Source organism: Ochotona curzoniae, unplaced genomic scaffold (assembly GCF_017591425.1).
Source record: "Ochotona curzoniae isolate NIBS_2020 unplaced genomic scaffold, NIBS_Ocur_1.0 scaffold_4506, whole genome shotgun sequence".
NCBI classification, from domain to species: Eukaryota; Metazoa; Chordata; class Mammalia; order Lagomorpha; family Ochotonidae; genus Ochotona; species Ochotona curzoniae.
The window spans coordinates 2,018,542-2,045,157 of NW_024467119.1; the positions used below are offsets into that span (position 1 = coordinate 2,018,542).

General features: G+C 41.6%; 1 protein-coding gene and 1 pseudogene across 1 annotated transcript in view; both read right to left on the reverse strand.

The window, feature by feature from the left end:
• Positions 1 to 26,616, reverse strand: part of CSMD1 (CUB and Sushi multiple domains 1) — a 1,316,379-nt gene that overhangs the window by 1,103,232 nt on the left and 186,531 nt on the right. The gene's annotated exons all lie outside the window — the stretch shown is intronic.
• Positions 9,757 to 10,522, reverse strand: LOC121147580 (annotated as a pseudogene).

The following is a 26,616-nucleotide window of genomic DNA, read 5'->3' on the forward strand; positions in this document are numbered from 1 at the left end:
GATGGCTTTCGTTATTAGGCTACTGTGCCACTCGTCTTTTTAAGGGAAAAGATTGCAGTGATAGACTAATAGGTCAACATGCCATCACATAATAGGGTATAAATTCATTCTTTGCTGACTTGCTTTTTTGAATATTCTTCCTAGTTTTGAGAATGTGAATATGTATAGCATAGTCAATAGTATGCATGAGTTCAAAAAGCAATTAGCTATAAAACAGCTCTTTTAGCAGAGGTGACAGTAAGCACGGTCTAACTAAAATAATCGCATATTGATTTCAATGGTTGAAGGATTTTTCAACAGTTTTAGCAGTGATCAAAAACTGCAAAAACAGGGTGGTAATTTGCTTCTAAAAAGCTGAATTATTAGCACATGCAGTATAACTGTTTAATAAGCTTTGGAGCACACATGTGCAGACTCAGATATGTACATGGTAATTTATACAAATATATTAAGAATATTGTAAAAGGCAATAGAAAATAAAATTATAAGTTCTTTTAGAGCAAAAATGAAATATATGGATTTTTTCAGCAGTCTGTACTTCCTACAAACTTTGAAATATTCTCATGAATACATGCACACACATAGAAGAATATGATGGCATATTCAGTTAACTAAGCGTGAAATGCTGATTCGATGCAAGGGGACCTGGCAGGAAACTGGACAACAGCTCCAGCTCAGGCGCTAACAATCAGTTCACCTTCAACGAGGTAACAGATACCTTTGATCTTATTTTGTATCCCCATGATAGGAGGGACCCTCTGCTTACTAAGTAAGTTCTTTCACTCTTATCTAGGAATGGTGCAACCAATAGATAGATGGTGTTTGCAAGCCGGCAGGTCTGGTGTCAGCACCACATGCAGAAGGACTATTCGTAGTTTCAGGACAGCTGCAAATGATCTGATTGTCAAGCCTCCAGATGGCATCTATGGAGTTAAAGGGGCATCAGCGTGTTCCCTAAGGAAACTTAGCTTCCCCAAACTGCATTTATCCTGACACATGTAAGAAAAAATTTGTAGAAGATTTATGTTTACTCAAAAGTAAATGTTACAGTGGAAAGACAGAGAAGCAAGTATTCCATTCATTCCCACTCCAATGGCCACACTGGCCAGAGCTGAGCTGATCTGTCGCTCTAGAGGTGTCCAATATATCAGGCTGTCCTCTGCTGCTTCCCAGATCAGAAGCAGAGAGATGGATCAGAAAGGGAGCAGCCGGGACACAAAGCAGTACTCATATGGCATTCTGACATTTGTAGGAGGAAAATCAGCCTGCTATGCCACCATGCCACCATGATAAACCTTTTTTCATCAAAAAACAAATTCAGGTCCAGCACAACGGACCATTGGATAACTCCTTGGCTTGCAACTGGTGGGATGCTATGTGAGTGCTGGTTTGTGTCCCAGGTACCCCACTTCCCATCCAGCTCCCCGCTTGTGATCTGAGAAAGCAGTAGAGAATGGGCCAAAGCCTTGGGACCCTGTACCCATATAAGAGACCCAGAAGAAGTTCCTGGCTACTGGGTTCAGATCAATTTAGCTCTAGCTGTTGCAGCTGCTTGGGAAGTAAACTAAAGGATGGAAGATCTTCCTCTCTGCCTCTCCTTCCCTCTGTATATATGCCTTTCCAATCAAAAAGGGAGAAAAGAAAGAACAAATTCAAATGGCTAATAAATGTATGAAAAGTGTTCAAGCTACCTAGCTTTTAGGGAAATGAAATTTAAAACCCTCCATTGAGGTTCCACCTAACTCCAGTGAGATTGGCCTACACCCAGAAATCTAAAAACACCTAATGGCATGAATGTAGCGAGGAAGGTATTCTACGTCACTGTTCGTGGGACTGCAGGGTAATGCGGACACTATGTGAGTCAGCATGGAGAGTGCTCAGAAAACTTAAAGTTGATCTTCCATATAACCTAGCTATCCCACTACCCGCAGAATATACCCAAAGGAAATCTGCAAATGAGAGTGACCTCAACCCTGTATTTGCAGCAACATGATCTATAATAGCAAAGACTTTTAAACAAACTGGATATCTATTGAAAGAAAAATGGATAAAGAAAATGTGGTGTATTTATTCCATGCAATACTTCTCAGCAATGAAAAGGAATGGCATTCTACCATTTACAACAAAATGGTTCCAACTGTAAACCATTATGTTCAGTGAAATAAGTCAACCACAAAAGGACACATATAGTGTGTTCTCTGATACATGGCAACCTTCACGCAAAATACAAGATCAATACAGATGTAGGTAAACACATATATACATATATTCTCGTATCTGAATTGTATAATGCAGACTGGCTTACCAGGAAGTGGTGACAAATTGCAATAGGCATTTCTATTCCCAAATAAAAGGAAGATTTCTAATGAAACTTAAATATATTTTGAAAATAGGACTCTAGATTTTGTACTATTTTCTACACCTACAATGCTATCATACACTTAAATATGAGAATGTTGGAATTGTGTGTGTTGCAGAAGGTCTATAAATTTGTAATGAAGAGTAGAAAACAAGTTGGCTAAGAAAAGGTGAAATCCCTGTGACTATGGAACCGTATCATATATGGTTGCCAAATTCAACATTCTTCTGAATATAAAAAAAAGAAAAAAATTAAAGAGTTTAAAAATTTAAAAAAAAAGAAATCATGAAAGCCCTTGTCTTCCATATATTTCCCTGAACTTTATACAAATGAAGAATCTTATTGTAGGAGTGGTGCCTGGGTTTTTCTCTTTCTCTCTGTCTCCCTCTTTCTCTTGCATGCATGTGCGCGTGCACACACACACTTTGAGAGAGGTGTAGAGTTGTGCTTTGACTTTGGAGATCGCCTAGAGTGGGAAACACTGAATTCCTGGAAGCCTAGAGGACTTGCCTGGGAGCCTCACTCATATTTCATTTGGTTATTCTGTAGGTAAAGCCTTGGGTATGCAGGTGTTGCTGTGCCTGGCCATCTTCTGGTCTCCTATTTGGCCCAGATGGCCCACATCAGTGAGAACACAGAGAAGGCATGTGAAACCCTGTGCACTGTTGCCTTGCATTTCCTCTCCTGCACTCTGAAATGAGCCTCACTATGGGTTCCACTCCAAGGAAAACAGCCCCATGAGTGACTAGCTCATAGATCTCATCGTTGTTTAAAGCAACAAAATCCAGCAAAAACGAGTGGGCTGTTTGAGACCCGCACTGTGGCTGGGATACTACGAGCTGCAGCTTCCACTGCTGTATCTGATTTAGAGTCATCTTCAGATGCTCTCCTGTGAGGGCACTGTTGGTGCTACTCTAGTGTCCATTCAGGGACAACGCTGGACAAATGATGTCCTTTTCCTTGTTGCAGCTGGAGTTGAAGATGAGCTGACAATGCATTGTGCTTCAAACTGACTGTGACCTGGTGACCACAGGGCATGAACCAGAACTATAGCAAGCGGCTTTTCTCACCTGAGCTTGACTGATGAAGCCAACCTGCCTCTCTGAATTGCTCTAAGGATATTCCCCAAGTGTGCTCAACCCCATGGCAAATGGGAGTTGACTTTTGTCTCTTCATTTGCAATATTACTAACTTCGACAGCCACTCCTCAATAAAAATTATTTTGCAAAACCAGTATTTTATGGCTGTTTTTGTAGTAGAGTGAGGAAAGCCATTTTTTAAAGATTTGTTTATTTTTTATTACAAAGTCAGATATACAGAGAGGAGGAGAGACAGAGAGGAAGATCTTCCATCCAATGATTCACTCCCCAAGTGAGCGCAACAGCTGGTGCTGTGCTGATCTGAAGCTGGGAACCAGGAACTTCTTCCGGGTCTCCCACACGTGCAGGGTTCCAAAGTTTTGGGCTGTCCTTTACTGCTTTCCCAGGCCACAAGCAGGGAGCTGGATGAGTAGTGGAGCTGCCAGGATTAGAACCGGTGTCCATATGGGATCCAGGCACATTCAGGGCGAGGACTTTAAGCCATTTTTACAATGCAATCATCCCACTCTGGAATGCCTGTTGTAACAGGCTGTATTGTTTCATGACCAAATTCCTGCTAATGTCTTTAAGAATGGATAAGGTGATGAGGCAAGCACTTGGACCGTACCACCTCACATCAGGGAGGTTGGCCTACAATCAGAACTCTAAAATAGCATCTGCTGGTGTGGGTGTGAGGAGAAAGTTACCTTCCTTCACTGCTGGTGTTAGAGTGTTTAGAGAACTGCAAGTAAACCTTCCATATGACCCAGCTACCTCACTTTTAGGAATATATAAAAAGGTAAATTGCATATGAGAAGGGGATCTGTAATTCTATATTTGCAGCAGCCCAGTCTACAATAGCAAAGACAAGGAAGCAACAGGTTTATGTCCAAAGAGGAATGGATAAAGAAACTGTGGTGCGTTTACTCCATGGAATACCACTCAGCCATTAAAAATAATGAAATTATACCATTTACTACAAGGTGGCCCTAACTAGAGACCATTGTGCTCATTGAAATAAGTCAATCCCAAAAGGACAAATACCCTATGCTCTCTCTAAGGCAGCCTTCATGAAAATTGTAAGATAAATAATTGTTTCCATATTCTTTTTGCTGCAACCCATGGGCTTTTGGTATTTTTATTTTATTTTATTTTATTCTTCCAAATAATTTGTTTTCTTTTATCAAATTCTTCACTGACTCCACCTCTTTCTTGGAATTTTCTAGTGCTTCTTAGTTGACAGTTAAAATTCAAGTAGTTTTCATTGAAGAACATTTTTTCCTACAAACTGCTTCTGGAAACAAAATCGGGATTTCCAGTGCCTGGCAGACATCTCTTCCACCCGGTATTAGCCATCTGTGTAGAGGCTAATACCTGGATTCTTGAGCATTAGCACTGTTGCTGGTGGCATGGGCAAATTTAGGCTCACCTCCTGGAGCTGAGGGGCTTCAGCTAAAATGCACGTTTCAAGTGTCATATGTAAAGCACCCAAAAATCAGAAAGAAACCATATACATAGAAAAGGAGAATTATTACATGTTCAGAACTAACCAAAGTACTCCATTTGTAAATGTTAGCGATATGCACGAACATCTGTAATTTCAATTGATTTTATTCAGTTCAACACAGTTTTTATTGAGGGACATACTCTTAAACACTTCAAGATGATATTATTTTATCACAATCTGTGATCATTTACACCATTCACATTGAAAACCTGAGGCCCACATCTGGAGAAATATGACCACATTTCCTTCAACTGAGAAACAACAGAAGCTTGGACGTGGCACTCACACTGCTCCCTCCGCACTCCTAACTTCAGTCATCCCAACTCTTCATGTTTGGTTTTCCCTTACAGACATTTCCCAGTAGAAGAATAAGAAGGAATGAGCCCAGGGCCTATGAGACACAGGAATAAGGAGTGTGTGAAGATGCCCAAGAAGGCTTCACTGAAATTGACAAAGAGAACTATGCTAACGTTCCCAGGAGTGCTTTATAAAATTGGAATTACAGCAGAAGATAATTCAGTTTAAATGAGCAGAGTGTAGAATGGGATTTTCCAAAAATTTCAATGGGGCCAGGCAGAGGAGGGGCAGATTCCAGAGCTCAAAAGGTGAATTAAGCACAAAATGAGGACAGTGCAATGAAATCCCTTCTCCAAGGAAAAGGGCTGCACTGCTGATGGACAGCTGGGTTTTTTTCTGGCTGTACTCTTTCTGTCCTGTGGACACTGAATGCTGGCATTGCGGATATCGGCCTAACCTGTTACAGTACAATGACAGATCTTACATTATTTCAGATTCTGCAAGACCCAAGTGATGTTATAGATAATTCTCTTGGCCAAAGAGTTTGCCTCCAAGTCAGGTATGGTGTCTTTCTGTCTTCCTGTTTCCTGTCACTCCAGGTACAGGCATCCTTGAGCAGGGAACCAGACAGCCTCAGCTCACATCTCAGAGCGTCAGCTGTCACCGGGTTTTGGTTTGTTCAAGCCTAGGGGCACAGAAAGGCTTCCCATTTATTGATTATTACCGACCTTTTTTAAAAGAACCAGAAAAACAAAATGTCTTTTTTTTTTTGCTTATTCACAGTTATACCTCTTATAATTACCCTCGAGACTATAAAACATAATTTGTTTTCTATAATTACATCTTAAGGTATATATTTCAGTTATTGACTTTCCCATCTTCCTTTCTATGTTTTTTTTTTTCTGTTTGTTTTTTATAGGACAAGAATGTACTCTTTGGAATGTATGACTAAAATGCTAACCATTCTAAGTAAGGCATTGCCCTACTATCTTGAGCCACTCTGGGAGGCAGAAGAATAAAGGAGAACTACAAAGGATGAACTACCAGGTCAGACTGATGGAGACTTATGGGAAGAACTGGGGAAACAATGCAGCTGGATGAAAGGAGAGAAGACAGACTCAGCAGAAGCAGCCACCAGAATGAGCCACCATGTGAACGCCAGGCCAGAAGCTGCTGCCAATTGTCACCCTGACACGCAGTCTTAACTGACAGGAATTAGGCCCAGCGCTGTGCTCACTCACACTTCACGGGCCAGTGGAACCACTCTCAGCTTCTGGTGGCTACCACTGCGAGCAGCCAGCAAACACTCTGGGTAATGACACCTCCATGCCCTGCAACCCATGGACAGTACCAGGTCCATCAGAACTGCGTAAGAGCTAATAGAGTCTACCCAGAGTAGGCTAGAACCTACCTGCCATTTCTCTATAGCTGATTGTCACTCTGCAGGACTGCAGCAGGGTTCTGTTCACGTCCTCTAGGCCCGGGGCTCGGGCTGTTAGTACTAGTTGAGAAGGTCCAGATCGCAGAGTCCTACGACCACAACAGCTGGTTCTACAGTCTCAGAGTCACTTAGATTTGCCAGTATGACAAGTCAGCCTTGTCCTCTTTAGCACAAGGAACACAGCCCTGGCTACCCCGTTTAGCTCATGAACCACTTTGTACCAAAGATTCACACTGTCAAGGCTTACATGCCACCCCAGGCTAGCCCAAATTGCCTCTTATAATTGACATCGTGTAAGTCAAATGAGATCTCTCATACTACATTCCTGGGCTCACTGAAAAGCAAAGCCATGGCAACAAGCAAAGTGCTGCACTGTATTGCACATACTCCATAAAGAAGGGATGGTTACACCAAATGTGCATATTACAACATGGCAGGTATTGTTCTTATCTATTAATAATAATCCGAATGTGAATAGAGTAAATTCCCGAGCCAGGCTTGGGTTGACGGAATGCATAAATACCCAAAGTGCCATTATGTGCTGCCATCAGAAACAAAGATGAAAGCTGCCTGAAGGTGAAGATACAGAGGATACATCAGGCAAATGGAAACAAAGTGAGCAGCTCTCCTGGTTTCAGATAAAACACTTTATATTAAAAACTGAAAAGATGAAAGGACTTTGCATTGTAATAAAAGGTACCATTCAGCAAGATGACATGTTAATCATAAATATACATGCATCTGACTCACTCAGTCATACACAGCAGATACTCTTAGAGGGAGAGATTCCAGTACAAAAGCGATGATCTCAATAGCTCTCTCCCGTCGACATACAGAAAACCCAGCAGAAAATCAATAAAGATACATCAGAGCTGAGACATACTGTCAAGGAAATGGACCTAATACCCATTTACAGGGCATTCCAGCCAGCAGTCAGAGATTACACCACCTTTTCATCAGCACATAGAACCTGTCTTAGGAAAGACCAGCTATTAGTCCACAAATCAAGTCTCAGCAAATTGAACACACATACACACGCACACACCCCTCAAAACACACCAGGTATCTTCTCATCTCAAAAAGGAATTCAGCTAGAGATCTACAACAAGAACACTAATGCAAGCATGTTGTGAACCATCAGCAAGTCAATGAAGAAATGGCAAATGAAAGTGGAAGCTTCCTTGAACAGCTGAAAATAAAACACAAACTCGGGCCCGGCGCGGTGGCGCAAGTGGTTAAAGGTCCTCGCCTTGCACGCCCGGGATCCCATATGGGCGCCGGTTCTAATCCCGGCAGCCCCGCTTCCCTTCCAGCTCCCTGCCTGTGGCCTGGGAAAGCAGTCGAGGACAGCCCAAAGCTTTGGGAACCTGCACCCGCGTGGGAGACCCAGAAGAGGCTCCTGGCTTCGGATCGGCATAGTATCGACCCGTTGCGCTCACTTGGGGAGTGAATCATCGGACGGAAGATCTTCCTCTCTGTCTCTCCTCTCTGTATATCCGCCTTTCCAATAAAAAAAATAATAAAAATAAATCTTTAAAAAAAAAAAAAAAAAAAAAAACACAAACTCTTCAATCCTGTAGGAAACCACAAAAATAATAAAAAACAGGAGCAGCTTCTTTGTATTAAGTATTTACATAAAAAAGAAATGTCTCCAAATTAAAGATCCAATAATACATTATAATGATTTGGTAAAACAAAACACAAAATTGGCAGGAGGAAGAGATAAATGAAGTTGAAACTAAATCATATACAGAAGTCCAGAAAAGCAGTACGTTGAAGTTTTCAGAGGATAACAAAACATATCAGCTTGTATCCAGACTATTAAAGAAAAGTGAAAAAAGGACAAGACATTCAAACAAACAAAACTGGACATGAATAAGGAGACATGATTCTGATCTATGAAATTTAAGAGATCATAAGAAATTACTATGAGCAACTAGAGGCTAATAGGCTGTATGTATCACTCCCTGGGTGCACAAAACCCACGGTGGGACATCCAGAACAGCTACACAATTTAAATGGAACCGAAACAATGAGAGTGTGGTGACAATCCACGGAAAACTCCAGCATCCAATGGCTTTACTTGTAAAGATCGCTAAACATCTAAAGAACACGTAACTCCAATAGTTTCCTAGCTATTCCAAATATTGAGTCAGATGGAACTCTGCCACTTTTGCGTGTGTGTACATAGCTTTACTGGAACACAGCAACATGCACGCTTTTGGCTTTTAAAATTGAGCATCATCTTTTCATTTCCAGTGAAATAAGAAGAAATTTTAAAAATAAACAGAAACAGAATTACAGCAGATAATGTCGATTCCAAATGAAACTCTACAAATTCCGTTGCTTGTCCCATTGAGTGGCTAGGCTCGAGTTATCATTAGGAGAGAATGTGACTTTATTTTTAAAGTGTCATCTAGCTGTAAAGGTGTGTGTTAAACATCAGATTTAAACATTGTGTCAGACTGCCCACATAACCTGCACAAGCATCTCAATCCTCCCTCCAAGGAAACTTCTAGAATCCCATTTTTAAAGTTTATTTCTCTCATTAAAACAAACAAACAAACAAAAAAAAAGAGAACGTGAACAGACACATGTTGGCAAATGCTAACTGTCCATATTCACATACAGACTCAATGATGTCTGAGTCCAAAATACAGGAAAAAAAGAGAGAAAATCTAGAATTCTATGCATAGCTGCACAGGGGCCAAGCCACACCCAGCCTGTGGCCAAGCTGGAGGAGCAGAGGGTTTGGTTTCCCACAGAACATGAAGCTGTTGATCCCAAACAATTTGCGGAGACAAGTAAAGCAAAAATGATTTTGGAACAGAAAGTGGTAAGAGGCTTCTTTTCCCATTATATTCTGTACAAGGTATTTCCCAACAATAAGATAAGAATCATGGAGTAGAGAAATGAGACCTCAAAAACACAAGAGAGAAAAATAAGATAAAAAGAAGACAGTGTGCTCGCTTCGGCAGCACATATACCAAAATTAAAGAAGACAGTAACTTATTCCCAGAGACTGGCAAGAATTAAAAAATTAAAAAGGTTGGAATCTGTCAGTGTTTTTCTATTAGTCATCTTCACCTTCATCATCAGCTTCACCTTCTTCACATTCATCTCCCTCCCGCTCCTCGTCAATATCGTCCAATCCTTCTTCTTCATCATCCTCATCTTCTCCTCCTCCTTCCCCATCTTCATCGTCCATATCTGGAGCCACGTAGTACTGCATCGGGTTCGGCCAGAGTCATTGTTGATGCCGTCACCCAGCTCCTGGGCGCAGGTGTCAGAGCAGTGCTGAGCCAGGTGGAGAAGCTCTCAGGCTGCTCGCTCTGTTGCTGCTGCTGGCATTGTTCTGTGGGCTGACAGCTCCCTCTCGGTCTTCCAGTAGATCTCAGTGGACTTTGACGATGGACCCCCCACTCTCATTCAGATCAGTGAGAGAACTTTATTTTCAAAGTAAGGGTTTTCATCAAAATAATTATCTGTTCTGTAACCCGATTTACATCTTCAAACTCTGTCACTTGGACTCTGGTGAGATCGTACAGCGCCTCCCCCCTCCTCCCCCAGCAGTGCAGACACTTGCAGATGGTTCACAAATGTTGTTACCCTAAAATTTGGGATTTTGGTGATCAATTCTGACCTCTTCTGAAAAAAAAAAAAAAGCTGGCAGAGTTTGTTATATTTCTGTTCTACTTTCAGATTCCTTCTTGCCTGTTCATTAAGTCTATTTCATTCTGTACCACATCGATATGTTCACTTGCTTCCTGCACGTGTCCTCGGTTGAGCAGACCCCAGAAGCCTGGAGTCAGTCTGGGCTTCTCCCTTTGAGACAGCATCGGTACTCAAGACTACGGGCCTCAGGCTTCACGGAATGTCTGCCAAAGTTTATTTTATTTATTTATTTTTTAATTAAATCACTATCACTTTGATATCAAAATTGAACAAAAACACTATGCAAAAAGAAAATCATATATATATAATGAGCATAGGTGCAAAGATTCTCAACAAAACATTAGCAAATTTAATAAAAACATATCAAGAAAGATCATACATCGCAATCAAGTGATATTTATCCCTGAACTGTGACAACTGGTTCAACATTTGCAAATCAACAAATTACATGAATACAATCAAAAGAATTAAGAATTCAAAAAGATCATCTCTGCAGATACAGAGAATGCATTTGCTGAGATGAAAACCCCTTTATGAGGAAAAGCCTCCACAAAGCAGGTACAGAAGGATCACACGTGAACATTAAGTGGACTATATAACACAAGCCAATGGCTTTCTGAATGGAGAAAGCAGAACGCACTTTCTCTCAGATGTGGAACGCGGATACTTCACTCCTACCACTTTTACTCAGTACAGAAAGTTTTAACACAAGTAATGAGGGAGGATAAAGAAGTAAAGCTCATCAAAATTGGAATTATCCTTTTGTACAAAAGACATGATGCTGTACAGGGAAGAATATCCAGAAGCAAACACAAAGCTGCTGGAATCCATAAAGCAAGTCAGTAGAGCCGTACCTCTCAAAATAGAATTGCAAAAACAATAGCTTGTATATGTTAAGAAACACCATCCACAATTACTATAAATTTATCAAATATTTAGGAATACATTTACAAAAGAAATGAAAGAAGTCTGCAATGATAATTAACAAACATCACTGGAAAAAAATCTTTAAGGACACATGTAAGATGGAAAGGTATTCCCTGTTCACGTGATTGACTAATTTGATATCATTAAAGAATTCACACTTAAGAGCATTGAGTTGGGATGGGAGCCGACCAGACAGGGCAGGGATACAACACCTGTGGGCCTCATGTAAGCCAGATCTGGGAAGAGCCAGGCTTGGTTGACTGTCCCTACTGGTGCAAAGATAAAGCAGAATGGGTGAGGGTTGGTTGGGCTTTGCCACAGCATCAGATAGCAGATGCTGGCACCGGTGGCTAATCTGTCAAGTCAAACTACAGAACCATCTGGAAAGTGGGAGTCGCCTAGGAGGGAAATAGTGGGCACCTCCCTCTTGGGTTACCACTCTCACTGGAGACAACGGAAATCAGCACAGGAGCAGGGGTAGCTGGAAAGAACTGCACCTCCCAGCATGTGTGTGGGCTGGATAGTGTAGCTGGTTGGATTGAACTAAGCTTCAATGCCCACTGACATGTATGAGAGCTGAATGGGATATGGGACAGACTGGACTAGTATGCTGTACATACTGGCAAGCATGGGAACTAGGGCAGGGGGCAGGCCTGGTGGGGGTTATTGTCGGTCGCTCCAACTAGGCAGCAGCTCCCACTGGTTTGTGTGAAGGCCAAATGTGTACTGGACAGAATCAGGCTGAACTGCAACACACACTGATTCCAGTGGAAGACGGGGCTGGAAACAGAACCAATGCAGTAATTGCAAGCACCAGCTGATTGGGGCGATGGACTGTGCTGAGCTGTGTACTTACAACTATACACAAGAATCTTGTCGGAGATCATCTCAGACAAAGTTTCTTTGTGGATCTCTCAAATCGAGCTACTGTACTCGGGACCATAAACATGAAGAGAAGTGCAGGTTCCATGGTCTGCCATGGAGTGCAAATACCTGAGCCAAGCCTCCTCAGAGGCTCAGCCAGAGCAGTGGACAGCATAATGAGGTGCACACGGAGGATATGGCAGTCTATCGGAACCTGCAGAGGACACCTGGCACCGCAACAGAGGACAGAACAAATCAGTCAACTACCCAGCCATATGTAGGCAGTGAAAAACTGGAGTAAAAAACAGCAACTCTAAGATGGAGTACGTCAACCAGTGGATTCTGCAGTGACTTCATTGTGTTTGGAATGGCGAGACTGGCAGCAATTCATAACTGTTTAACCATCAAAACCACTTGAGCAGGACTCTCCGAACATGCCCCACATCAGAGACTTGGGATGGGTCGGGCTTCTCCCTTTATCTCCCCCTTTACCCCAGACACAGTAAAAAAGAGAATGTGGAAATAATAGTCTTACCCACTTTCCTACAGCCCTTGACACTTTGTGCCCTAATTAATCATGTAAAGATTTTCAAAGATGAAAAATATAGTATTTAAAGCAATCTTTGCCTTCAAAGCACAAATCCAACAATATATTAATGACATTTAAAATCCTAAAATTAATGTGGAATCACAAAAAACCTATCATGTCCAAAACAATCCTGGGCAAGAAAATCCAGCTTGGAGGCCTCGCCTGTGCCTCACCTTAAAGCATGCCATCATGTTACAGCAACTGAAGCACAAACAGTGATTCAAACACCAATGAAACAGACTAGAAAGGGCAGAAACTAATCCATGGAGCATCATCATCACATATTAGAATAACGCGAATCTGTTCGATAAATGGTTATGACAGAAGAAAAATATATATATATATATGTATGTTTTTTAAATCACTGGAGGTGGATCAAAAGCCTAAATTTAGGATCTGAGTTTATGAATCTCCCGGAATAGAACTGAGAGAAACCTCCAGAAAATCTGTGTAGGGCAGAAACTCCTGAGCAAGATACTGCAAGCACAGGCAACGGCAACAACAAAAACTAAACAAATGTGACCATCTCAAACTCTACAACTTCTGCACACAAAAGGACATGATTCGTAAAATGAAGACACAGCCAAGAGAATGGGGAAAGCATGTCCAAGCTACCTATCCCATAATGCACAGCACTTCAATAGTTCTCAAAGAAACAGAAACGCCAACAGTCAGCAAATAGATGAAAACATATTCAACAACACTATCGGAAAAGTACAAGTCAGATCCACATTATCTTGTCACAGTGGCTAAAATGTAAAACACAGAGACTAATAAAGGTTGACGAGATTGTGGAAAACGGGAGATGCTTTCATGCTGTTGGCAGGAGTGTACATTACTGAGCCATGGAGAAAACAAGACAGAGATTTTTGGGAAAAAAAAATATAGAAGTAGGCATGCAACATGATCCAGCAATCACACTGCTGGGACATGAACATGCTGCATCAGGGATATCTGCTCACAACAGACCAGATATGGAATCCAACACCATGCTCAGCAGCAGGTGAACGGAGCAGGTTCAATAAGGAGTGTGATCCCTCCATTGGAAGCAGTGTGCACACAACGTTGGGACAACATACTGAGTGTGCTAAGCCAGACCTCCGAGAGAAACACCAAACATCCCTCCTCACACCTGGGACTTCAAAAATAAGGACAGAAATAAAAAACACACATTTATATCTTGGTCAAGCCCATGGTTAGAGCGCGTAGTTTTAGTGCCCGGAGGTTCCTGTAAATTTGCTCTGTGCAGCTGAAATGATCAATTTATCTTCCTTCTGGTTATACTTTATAAACGTTGTCTATGTTCCCCCTGGGGCCTTTTTACTTTTTATCTGCTAAACTTCTTATTTTTGAAGTATAAGGTTATTTACTATGAAAAAGAGAGGTGATAGAGCAGGAGAGGGTATTGAGGGAGGATTGGAATACGTTTTTTATGATTGTAGCTGCAATCAATATTGAATCTGTTAAAACCAACAATAAATTAAAATGAAGAAAAGCCTTAAAGCAAACAAAGTGATACCTGCAGCTGAAACAGGATACTAAACAGAAGTCTCAATGAAAGTTTAAAATATTTAGATTTTATTTGAGAATGTTTATTCTGTCAGAACTCGGATGATATTTTATTATGTATATATATATATTTTAATAGTAAAGACTTCTTCCATTTTAATCTGCAATGGTGATAAATTCACAGAACAAGCTCATTTTTTTATGATTTTAGAAAGAATATAGAGAATATTCATACATTTATTTTTAACTTGGTAATTTTGTCTAAAATAAACACTTTATACTTTGTCTATAGATAAAAAATGAAATGGGTTTTTTTAATGCTTTACCTCATAGGTAGTAGGAATTTTAATTTTACTTTCTTAAAGAAAGAACTATGTAAATGCAAATGCGTTTAGGATTACACCCAACTCAGAAAATTGCACAGCTAATTGGAATGCCAAGATAATCAAAAGCATTCATCATTTTTATTCACATTTCTCCATTTTGGGTCTTTTTGGTTTTAAATTCCAGCTCTGCGCAGGGTCTGGGGCTGTTTTTTCTTGTGCAGCCAGTTCTGCTGGCTGTGGGCAGCCTGCAAGCTGAGCATGGGGCATGGAACCCTTCCCAAGCACAGCAGGACCTGAGGGACTACCTGTAACTGGGAGATTTCACTGGGTAGCCACAGATTTCCTTTTCTGCTTAATGAATTTGCCCTGAACCAAAATGGCTACCACAGCTAGTACCTTCTCATTGCTCCCACCTAGGTCAGTTCCTGCCTGAACTTGACACCACTCTTCAAGAAATGAGCCACGGATACCAGTAGGTAAACCTACGCCTAAGGCCTGAGTGTTCTGGGAGCATAATGTAGACATTCTGTCCCCTCCATTCTCACAAGGGAAAGAGCCCTGCACCTCTGACAGCTTGTACTCCTCATAGCTACAGTTTTAAATGTGAGCCTTCAGGATAGATATGGAAAATATTTTGAATGTATTTTTATTGGGGGTTTTATGGAGGGAATTTGAGCAAGTAAACATATAGTGTGAAAACAAAATTTCTAAACACAAAGGTGGAATATAGCACCATCATTAATAGCTAAAGCAATGCATTTCTTACCCATATCTTGAAAGTCATAAAATTATGTTATTGCTCAGTTGAATTCATCCTGTCTTCCCCTCTACAGTTAATACAGCTGATGTGTGTACGCACGAGTGTGCTCGGCTGTACTTTGCTTTAGATTCATATCTGGCAAACATTGACTCTTCAGTTATGCTTCTGTACAGTCAGACAAGAATTGTGCAGCAGAATGTCCAAGGGGACTGGGAGAATCAAAATAAACTCTTAGGAAGATGAACTCAAGGGAAGCATGGGGCACATAAGGCAGGGAGAGTGTCAGGAGAGGGGCCAAAGAGGATGCCAGGTCAGTGATAGGGACAACTCAGTGACACGGTGCTGTAACTGAAAGCAAAATGATCACTCAAGGTTGGGCACCTGTCCACAGATCTGGGCTGAAACACTTCCAGGTAGAGGCACAAGCTGGGAGCCACCAGGGATGTATCTGAGGGTGGAAGGAGCCATGCCTTCATCCAAAGTCCCCTTGCTGGAAATAAACACATTCCTGATTACATTTCCCTAATCTTCTATTAGTGCAAGGACAGAGATGAGGTCTTTATGTCTTTAGTCATTATGGTTTAATCTTAAGCAGGAAAAAGGAAAACTTGTTTAAAGTAAGTGTTTATAGCATCTGCTTTTCATTTCAGTGCCAGGTTGCATTGATTAAAGACTCCAGATGAGCAGTTTCTGGTGGCAGTAAATAGAACCAAGAATTCTTAATGTTTTGCATCCAATGGCCTGTTTCCACTGCTGCTTTCCAACATCATTACTGTGTCTCGGTTTCCCATCTATTTCTCTACACAATGAACTGATGACTTCATAATTGGAAACAGGTGAAAATACTGGCAAGAAGAACACAAACCTGAGTGTGAACACAAACCTGGAATCTGGTTTGAGATGTGTTTTCCAGTAAAAGAAATCAGAAATCTTTGAGGAAATGCCTGATTCTAAGAGTGAGGCATGGGAAACACAGATTTAGCACACGTAGAGCCAGAAAGTAAAGAAATATTTCCCCTCCCAAAAAGCTAGGACAAGATCAAGAACTCATATGGACAGACTTGCATCAGAGGACACAGGGTCAAATGAAAAACCCTCTCAAGGGTCATATTTGGAGAATTAGAGCTGAAAAGAGTGGCATTAGATTATAACCCAAGAACAAAGTATCTTTGTGCACCTGCTGACATGAACCATGGGATGGGAAGACAAATTTTCAGCACAATAAAAACACTCACAAAATATTCATCCTCTCTGTGAGGGGAAATGTTGGCAGGGGAAAGTGGAGAGGGAGAAAGTGGAGCAAAATGGAGGTAAATCCCTAGAGATACAAAACTGTGTTGCACAGAATAATAAAAAGAATTTTTTATGTAAATCTCTGATTTATTTGCATGGCTTTTAAGAGACACAAGCCAGTGTTGCCGGAGGAGGGAACAGAACACGTGTGAGGAAGCAGTCCACACTGACATGTACTTGGTGTCTGGCGTACAGGACCAAGAATGCGCTGTGAAGAGCCAGGCAGTGCAGGCAGCTTGGGGTGCTGAAAGCAGCCATGTTCTGTTCATCCTGAAGTGTGGACCCTGAACCGTGCCAGCTTCCAGTCGTTGCCAGCAAGGGCATAGGACACAAATGAACCTCATGGTAGAGTTTGGCAAGCACTGTGCCCTCCAGGTAACCAATGCACCACGGACTGTGAGGGTCCCTGCTCACAGTAGATAACCTATGCTTGACGTGACGAGAGGTACGCTTGACCCCACTGATCTGCTTCTCCACCATTTGCCCAAGTCAAAGCACAAGGAAAATATCACACACCTTGCAGTGTGCCACAGCCTAAAGTGACCTGAGCAGCAGTGTGACAAGCTTTCAAGGTCATTGCAAATAAGTCTGAGAGAACATCATAGCCGACAGAGCCTGAGGGCACTTGAAGGCAAAACACTGCACAAAATTCTGGATGGAATCCTGGAATAGAAAAAGGACACTGGGGAGGAACACAGCAAAGTAAGCATCATAGTTAGTTAATAATAACGTGTCAATGCTAAATTATTAATTGCAACAGGTGCATAACTGCACAAGATATTAATAATAGGAGAAGCATTGGAGTGATTATACATAAACTTTGTTCTATCTTTGCAGTTCTTCTAAGAAAATGAAACTATTCTAATAAAGTTTATTAAAAAAAACTTTTGAAAGTATTGCATCAGTCTGTTCAGTTCTATTAAGTGCTCAACCGTTATCATTTAATTTCATCTTATTTAATTTTCCTATGTGTGATGGTGATTCATGAACATACCAAAGATTTCTTTTCTAAAAATATTATGGGAGCTATGATAGTTTAAAGAAAGATTTCACTTTAATTAAATTAAAAGGGAACACTTCTATCCTGTCTTCCTTCCCTTGGGGAGGGAAAGTGATATCATATTATTAGCAGGTTTTCCCCAAGGCACTTTCTCTCTTTGATGAATTTTCTGTACTCAAGGAACCCTGGAAAAGCGGACTAGCCAAGAAGGAGAAGATATATGCAGAAAATATCTTATTTTTCCATTTGTCTAAAGCACAAGCTATTAATCAGACCTCAGGAAGAAAATTCTCATTAATTTTTTTTTCAGAAGGCTTTGATTGTCCTCTAAATAAGCTTGATGCTTGCTAGAAAGGGAAAGTCCCTGAGCTACGATTAACATTGAGAAGCATTCTCAGTAGACACAGGACCAAATGGAATGGAAACACTGTGACAATCAGTCATCAAGTCTGTATCATATATGACAGACACATAGCTGACGCATCTGTTACTTCATTGCCTCATGTGTCACACAAATGTTCCCTTCATCTTTCCGGATGGATCATCCAAGCACAGAGATGAATGTGGGAGTGAGTATGTTTTCCTAATTGGAAGCAGAGAAGTCATGTCTGCATCGAGACATTAGAGCCAGTGTGTGTGTGTGTGTGTGTGGGGGGGGTGATGTGGTAGCACAGCGCATTAAGCTGCCAATGCAACACCAGCATCCCCTCTCAGAATGCCCATTCAAGCCCCGAGAATCCACTCTCTTTTCAGCTCCTTGCTGACGTGTCTCAGAAGGCAGTGGAGGTCATTGGGTTCCTGCTTCCCATGCATGAGAATCCCTAGCATTTGGCTTTGGATTGGTAAAGCCCAGGTTCTTACAGACATTTGGAGAGAGAATCAGCAGATTGAAGATTGAAGGTCTCTTATCTGTGTGTAAAACCATCGAGTTAAAATGAATATTTCATGAGAGCAGGGTCAGACTCATTCATTCATTCACTGAGAAACTCAGTTTAAAGACACCAGGATGTATAAGCAAAAATCACAAAGGACTTTGTGGGATAAAGTAGTGTGAAAGCCTTTTATGAAAGACATGGCAACTGTGCTGTTTTGGATCAGAGATGGGATGAGCTCATCTGTGGGCTGGAGGAGGAGAGCACGAGGACCTCAGGCCAGGGAAAGGCTGGCCAGGGACAGGGGCAGCAGAGGAGAAAGCAAAGAGGAAAGTGGGAGTCCCCTGAGAGAGAGCGAGAGAGCGAGAGAGCGAAAGAGCGCGAGAGCGCATTTAACAGGAAAAACAAACTGGGCCCCTATTTCTGTTGCACTGAAGGTTGGAACCCAGCGAGGTTCCCTCTGAAGACTGCAGCTTCTGTAGGCTAGCCATGCAGGGAGGAAAGGCGATTGGTGTCTGGAGAGAACGTAAAGAACTCGGGGTTTAGGCCAACATTAAATGTTGGAAATGAGGCTGAAGGAAGAGCTGATGGCGTGCCCCAGGTTTCCAGCCTGAGCAACCTGCACAGAGCCTGAGGGTGAATGGCCAGTGGTCAAGAAAAAAGGTTGGGAGGACTTTCAGACAAGCTAACTGGCAGGTGTGATAAGCTGATGCTAAGACAATGGCCAAGGATCAATCAAAACATGAAGTTAGGGTCTAGCAGTGTTATAAGTTACCATGTTCCTTGCCACCACCACCGCTATGTGTTTTTAGAGTCCACTGATAACTATATAAAATTGGCAGTATTTTCTAGTCTCAGGGTTCTGTAGAGTGTGTCACTGCCTATTGAAAGTGTGTGAGGAAGGAGGAAATGACATCAGCGATCCAGTGGCGCCAATGACCTGCGTCTGCAGGAGTATTGCTGTTTGGCATCACCACACAGGAGACACTTTGTAAAAAATGAAGCCCCATTCACAGTAACTTAGGGAAGCCAGGCATGGAGCTGCCTTGGCCCCAGCAGGACCTCCTGCCAACCTCTGTGGTTCTATAATCTCATCAGAAAATGACATTAGTAAACTTTGTAGCTTAGAACAGTTGTGCCAGCTTCTTTGCAGGACTACCTTTGCTCTAACAAGTTCTTATGAGTATGGATGTCATCAACTTAGAGCTGGTGAAGGGGCTGGAACAGATGGGGGGGGGGGTGCTTCAGCCCCGGGTAGACCAGCTGTCTGCTTTCTCACCATGCTAGATTTCAAATTTTTCTATTATATTTGGTTGCATTTTGCCTTATCCAGTTGAACACATTGCTGGATTGCTTCCAACACCACTTTCACCACACATTTACACACCATTTCCCTGCATTTCCAACAGCTCAGTGACTTGAAATAAACACAGATTCACTCTTATCTGGAGAAAAGAGTTGACGCTCAGGTATGCATCTTAGCAGAGGCAGACCGTGCCTGAGAAATAGCCAGAGGATCCCAGCTCTCCAAGCACAGCAACTACACTTAGCCTGGGGCCTAGGGGCCAGCTGGTGGGACTCTGAGAGCAAAAAGCAGAATATCTACAGCAGCCAGGACTTGCCTCTAAGTCTTGCAATCTGTTGGGAAGGTGCAGAATGAATACAATTTCCATAATTTAATGTATCAGAACTCTGGAGCTCAGCTTATCAAAACAAATGGAAACACTGCCGATTCTGTGCTCTGACATCAAGTATACTTAATAATCATATCAAAGGAATTTATTTCAGTTGGCTTTCTTTTCAATCTTCTATTTTTCACATTTTTTGTATTTGACAGTACTGATAGCCATTTTTTTGATGTCTGATGGAAAAAATGACCTGTGGTCATTGTACAAAATGTAGAAAGCCAGAGAAATATTCAAGAGAAAACTGCAAGTTACCTAAAAGATAATCTTTTATATGCACAGTCCCCACTGGGATTTTCGTGTGCTTTTTAAGGCATACTTATTTTGTGTGAAATGTGGATTTTAGAGAGAGAAGGAGAGTCAGAGAGATGGAGAGAGAGAAAGAGAGAGAGAGAGACAGATCTTCCATCCTCTGGTTTACTTCCTAAGTCGCTACAACAGCCAGAACTGACCAAGCCAGAAGCCAGGAGTTGCTTCCAGGTTTCCCGTGTGAGTGGAGGGACCCATGCACTTGAGCCGTTCCTCAGCTGCTGTTGCAACAGGACATAAGCAGGGATCTGGATTGCAAGTGCAGTGGCCAGGACAGGAATGGGTGCCCATATGGAATTCTGTGCTGCAGGTCCCAAGCTACATCATTATTGTAGCCAAAGACAATATTCCATTCTTTTTTATGACCAAATAGTATGTCTTGCTTTTGAAGTAGCCATTCTAACTGGAACAATATGCTATTTCACTGTGATTTGTGTTTTTTCTTGATGTCTATTACTCTGAATAAAATTTTTGGGCATCTGAACTTATTATTTTGGCAAGTGTCTTTTAATATAATTTATCCACTTTGAACGAGAATGTCTGTATCATTGTTACTGAGTTTTTAAACTGTTGATATTAAGTACCTTATCAGATACATAACTCAGAATTTTAAAAATTCTGTATATGGTTTATTTTGTTAGGCAAAGATCCTTTAATTTTTTTTGTAATCTTTTTTTTTTCTATTTTCTCTGGTACTTTTGAGGTCTTTTCTAAAAATGTGTTGCCTGTAGCAATATCTTAAAGAATTGCTCATATATAATTCCTTCTAGTCATTTCATAATTTTAGTGCTTAGATTTAAGTCTTCACGTCATTTTGAATTGATGTTTTACAAAGGGATGGGATCAAACTTCCATCTTGTGCACCTGGATGCCTGATGAATGCACTTCAACATGGAAACCCGATTCACAGTCAAAGTGAGTCAGCAAAGAGCACCGGTTTTGGAGACAGCTCAGGCAACTCTGATCCTGCCAGCTCTACGTCTATAAAACTAGAAGCTTGGGGAGATCACTGGCAAGGATTTTTTTTTAGCTAAAAAATACAAAGATATTTATATTAAGCCTTCCTTGTACAATTTTGATTTGTAATACCTTTCAGGTTGATCATACGACACCGAGTTTTATAGAATTATCTACCTGCATGAGTGAGTGTTTCCCCTTATGAGCCATGCTGTAATGGTGGCCAGTGCCTACATGATTTAGTGTAAGTTACTCTGTACATTACTTACACAGAACAGCATGTAAAATGATTTGTTGATATTGATTAGGAACAATGGTGATAGGATTTTAGTACTCTGGTTAATGCTTAAATTCACTTCTGATTCCCTGTTCTCAGTACTCCCTGCAGGAGGATGTGAGCCCCACTAGGTATTCAATTACAAGCCCCGCAGGTGATACGGACGCATAGCACAGGAGGCAGAAACCAATGTTTGGGATGGCATTCAGCATCTATGCCTATTTTTGCTGTTCACCTGTAGTCAAACATTGTATTTCTAACAGGCTGCCGACAGATTAAATGCGTTATTATAGATTACTGAGATTTTTAAAATTTCTTTCTCCATTTACATTTGTAAACATATTGCTTCCAAAAGCCATTAGATTGTGTAAATTGTATAAAGTTACAGTTGTCATAAATTACTTAACCTCAATTAAATATTAGAAATATAATTAAGACATCAGTATTATAACCATGAGAAACTAGCTGTACTATGTTCACGCCGGTTTACCTAGAACCAAGAATTAGGCTGATACGATACAAACAAGTTTCCAAGGAAATTATCAGTTACGCATGTTCTCTTTCTCACTCTCCTCCCTTCTCTATCTCACACACTGTCACTTATGCTTTCTTTATCTTTATATTACAAAAGCCATAATGCAACCCATATTCCTTTTGATTTACAATTGAGTGATAAGTTTCAAAGAACTTGGATCAAAAAGGATCCTAAGGCAAAATGTAGAGGAAAGACAGTATAAAGGAACGTAGGAGGGCATCTCTTTCAAGGCATTCTTTCATTTAAAGAAGAAAGTAGTAAATTTACAGTGCAGAAATTCTACCTGTGCTGTCTTTAGCACGAATCAATGTTAAGCGCCTGAGAAAGGAGACACAGAGATGCAGTACGTTCGCCAGGATCTTGTGTACTAAGATGCTCTCTCTCTTCACATGTTGAGCTTCAACTGAACCACAGCAAAACATCACACAGAAACAAACTGGAGAGAATGCCACCAAAAAGTGAATAAGGCAGCCAGGGTCAAGAAACCCCAGGGAGGATAGCGATATCACAGAATGAGGGGACAGACACTGGGTGTTGGTGGGCAGGCTAGGTTGGATATGGAACTCCAGAACAGAGAAGTGTGGGAAAAATGTTGCGACCTTCAATAAAGTTAGCAGTTTAGTTAATAGTACCATGCCAACATTAATCTTGTCATTTCAACCATTGCATTCTGGTTATGAAAGATGTTAGAATTGCCAAGGGGGCTGAGTGAAGGTTATATGGAATGTTTGTACTATTTTTGCAGTTTGGATAAGTCTAAAATTTTTATCTAAAAGCTTTAAAAATATATGCATATTCAGCCCTGAGATTTATTAACACTTGAGTAACAATCGTGAACAGACCTTTCCTGAAACCAGCCGCACTGGGAATGAAGGCAAAGAAGACAGCATGGCGAGAGACCCCAGAAGTGACAAGGCAAGCAGGTCTACTGCTAGGAACTTTGGCCCACGGTTGGGAAAACACTTTCCATCCTGTAAGTGGTGAGTCCTAGTTCCTGCTCGTATGATCCCTACCCAGCAGCTAAGCTGGCTAGTCAGCTGCTGGGTCCCCTAACCCACCATGCAGTGGGAGTCACACAGGCACAGAGGCAGCCACTCTGCAGAGGCACTGGGTGCAGCACCATTTCGCACGAGACAGTTGCAAGAAATATCATCTCTGTCACCAAGAGGCCTGAGCAGGGCTTCATGGAGGTGTATACGCCAGGAAGTGAACATACACTGCAGTATGCAGGACTCCCAATATGATGATATGGGGGAACAGTATAGGGTGGGGAAGAGTGAGGGGATGCTTGTTCCTGTAGAACTTTATAATGAAAATAGCAGTAACAGTAGTAGTAACAATCATAATAATAATGATAATAACTGAACCTGGGAAACTCTATGTATAGAACAGGCATCCACAAATGCACAGTGTTTTAAATATACAGACGTAGGACTAAATGAGATAGCATAGGCAAATCCCCATGCAACTATCAATCACTCAAATATCCTTTTTAATGAGGCAATGACACGTCATGTCCTTCTGGCTGCCTCATGCATGACACACCATGTGAGGAAGGCACACAGGGTCATGTGGTAAAGTCTGACAAGCTCTACCTCAAACAGGTGCTAGTCCAGCACCCACAATGATGCCATGTCAGGGTCTGGTACTCTCAATGTACTGTGATACGAAGGGACTTTAACCCTGTGCCCTTCATCTCAAAACCTGCTGCCCCGATCTTCTTGTGAGGAAAATGTAAGAAAAAGAATAAACAGACAGAGGTCACGCTACAAAATGCCTAGCCTATACTCCTCAATATGATCAAGCCATCCAAAACCAGGGAATTGTGAGACATTGTGACAGCCCTCGGGGGCCCAAGAGGATGTGAGCTAAACGCCATGTTGGGTCCTGGAGGGATCCTGGGTAGGAAGACGATTGGCACCAGTTTTGAAACTACAGGGAGTTAAAGAAACCATGGCGTTGGTTAGCAAATGATACTGCTTCCCTAATGGTGATGGGTGTCCCATGATAACGAAGATGCTACTAACAGGGCAAACAGCTACTAACAGGGCAAAGAGCTTGCTGTGCACACTCTACTTTTGTTACCAGTTTTCTATTAAAGTTCTAAAACAAAGTATATTAAAACATTAAATTCTGCAAGCAAGGCACATTGATTTAAAATGTTCCCCCATAGTTAATAATAGTATTGTTTTATAGCAAAATTACTAAATACTTGCTACAATTTGTTAATATATAGCACTAATTATTTTTTACATATTTTTAGATATTCTCTCCACAATTGATAACCTATTTGGTTAAACTATGTGGGATTATACAATTTTAGCGATATAAATGCTAAATGGAACTTTGTTTATCTGATGTGCTTAGTCCAGCTATCTGATGAGCTGAAATAATTTAGGGGATGAATTTAAACAGGATTTGGTAGGGGGCAGGAAGGGGGATGCGCAAATTAGATACTTCCATAGTTCTACAAACAACACACTGGAGATCAATAAGAGTGAGCTACACTGGATAGTCATCTCCAAAATGATGTGTCTGGCATTCGATGACTCCAGCTGAAGCTGACGAAACAGGATACACTTGAATTGATGCAGGTTCCATGAGAAGCAGACTGAGGAGTGCCTGCAGCACCCTGTTCAGCAACGAGCAGGCCTGTTGGTTCTCGTGTCAAGGCTATCAGTGCGGGAGGTTTTTGTCTACCATATAACTCTTCAGCATTCTAGGAATCGCCAGGGACCCTCACTCTCACCCCCATACCATATCACGCCTTCCCTCCAACCCTTACCAGCAGCTGTCCCCCACACTTAGGCCATGGTTCTGTGCAGCAGGGGAAGGGCACAGAACTATCTACTATTTGACATGAATTTCCAGCTTCCTGTGCCCTGTGGCTCTACTCTGGCCAGTGCTGTGCAAGTGAGGAATGCACCTCTTCCTTTCTGTCCCAGGAAAGAAAGCCAGCTTATTCCAAGCTGCCGACTGTCTGCCACTCACCACAAGACACAGCATCAGGAGGTGGAAGGTGACAATAAGTTGTCTAAGCTGCCTCCCACAGACACAAACCCTGCTGCATTGGAGAATTTTGTATGCAACTCAAGAACAGTGCCTTCAGCCCTTACCTGCCCCTGTTGACACGTCACTCTGTGGTTAATACAGAAGATAGTTGGCTTAAGTAATTCCCCAACAGAGGAGAGCCAGCATCTCCTGGAGAACTCATCCCTACAATGGAATCTGCCTGCTTTTCAGTGGAGGAAAACAAATCTTCTCATTAGTTCTTATAAATAACATAAATTGGACAAATTAGAGCTCACTAACTTTCAATGAGTTAAACAAATTATATCCATACAACGTCTGGATTGAAAGGAAACAGCTGAATCAAGTGTCCCAGGTTGCAGAGGCACTCACTGAATCCTAACTGCATCACATGATTCTTTCTCACAAAGCTCAGGGCTTAGTCTCATTGAGGTGTTCACGAACAGTGACTTACACATTCAACGAGGTCTGCGGAGCTTCAGTAACAGTCAGCAGGACATGGAACTTAGTATTGGGTCCTGCAGAAAGTACTGTTCTGTGGTGAACTAGGTCCCACTGCATGCATGGTCTCCATAAACCTTAAGCTTCATAACTATGATTCCTCTTTTTTTTTTTTAATATTTCGTGGTAGTTACAGATGATACCAAGGATTGTGAAACTACAAACACCAATTACATTTCTCAGTTGTGGATACCGAAAAAGATCCCATGTATCGAAGTTTCATCAAGGCCATAGCTCATCCTAAGGGGAGGAAAGATTCTTGGGAAATGGTCATAGACATTCTGTACACTGAAGAATCATATTTCGTGACAAGAGAGATATTAATTTTACGATAGGAGGTGCGATCCAGACAGTCCCATTTCAAGCTGCATTTGAGATAGGCATAACCTTCCTCAGAGGTCTAACCTGGTACAATGAATTCAATGATACTTCCTAATGTTTCACAAATGTCACCTGTGCTTTCATTACAGCACACCACAAACGCTTGGCTATTGCAATGGGATACTGGGATCACAGATATTTCTACAGCTCAAATCCCCTTACGTGGCCTCTAAGACTGGAAGTTTTCAACAGACATCTGTGAAAAGAATCAAGGATGAGGCATCCGCACACTTCAATTTTCAGAGAAATGCCCCAGAGGAAGAAATCAAAACGTGCGAGTGTGGGTGACCTAGTAAGGATCCATCTTAGCGCAACTTGAGCATGCACCTGTCAGAGCTTCATCCTCAAGAGAAATCTTCTTATTTCTTTCAAATGTCCCAACACCAGGACTTTTGAAAGCAGAGCTTATTCACTGAAATAAATGGAAATTAAAAAATGACAAT